General features: G+C 41.1%; 1 non-coding gene across 1 annotated transcript; it reads right to left on the bottom strand.

The window, feature by feature from the left end:
• Positions 1 to 324: 324 nt before the first annotated feature.
• Positions 325 to 431, bottom strand: LOC142460377 (U6 spliceosomal RNA). Its single transcript, XR_012786589.1, has one exon. It is a non-coding gene; the product is annotated as a U6 spliceosomal RNA (small nuclear RNA).
• Positions 432 to 974: the final 543 nt, after the last annotated feature.

A 974-nucleotide genomic window follows, 5' to 3' on the forward strand; every position in this document is an offset into this window, starting at 1 on the left:
AAAGCAGGAACACTAAAAGAGATACTTAATGAAGGAGTTTAAATGACAAATTTCAAATAAAATGCCAAATTAACTTTGATGTTTCTCTCCCTCAGCTGAATTTGTTATGTAAAACTTACTTAAGAGGTTGTTTGCAATTTAGGACTGTCGTTCTTGGTATGTCTCAAACATTTCCCTTAGCATCATCTGGAAAGCTTATTTAGCCACAGCTAACTGGCTCTCACTGAAAACTGAGATTCAGTACAGTTGAGTCATATGATACTGTCTGGTCAAAAAATAGTCAAATATCAGCATTTCATATCACACAAGTGAAAACTTTTTTTTTTTAATATGGAACCCTTCACGAATTTGCGTGTCATCCTTGCGCAGGGGCCATGCTAATCTTCTCTGTATCGTTCCAATTTTAGTATATGTGCTGCCGAAGCGAGCACAGTGAAAACTTTTTAAGGACCAAAAAGATGCTTTCCAAAGCTAGTCAAACGACATATCACATTGGGCAAATCTGCTGCAAAAGACTTCTGTGAGGTTTTTAAAAGCAAAGATGGCACTTTGATGACTAAGCTGTACCTGACTAGAGTGGTGGACCTTCCAGCTGCCTCCTTTGCGTGGCACAAAGGAAGACAGGAGAATCGATGCATTCAAACGACGTTGTTAGTGAAGCATGTTGAGTGCTCCATAAACTAATGGAAGAATGGCCAGACTTAGAGGAAAGTTGACAGAATGCTTCTAAGGAGAAAATGTCATGAGATGTCAGCTCACTTACATTGGCCCCGTCATCAGAAAAGGCCAGTCTCCAGAAAAAGACATCCTGGTGGTAACATGGGGTAGGGAGGCAAGGGAAGCCTGCAGTGATATGGACTGACCAATTAGGTCAACCAATGTCCTCAAAGATAAAAGTGATTATGAAGATGGCCCAGGACTGTGCAGCAATTACTAGTCCTGTCATGCAGAGTCTCCATGAGTCTCAGTGGGCT

The sequence above is a fragment of the Tenrec ecaudatus genome, chromosome 10 (genome assembly GCF_050624435.1).
Source record: "Tenrec ecaudatus isolate mTenEca1 chromosome 10, mTenEca1.hap1, whole genome shotgun sequence".
Taxonomy (NCBI): Eukaryota; Metazoa; Chordata; class Mammalia; order Afrosoricida; family Tenrecidae; genus Tenrec; species Tenrec ecaudatus.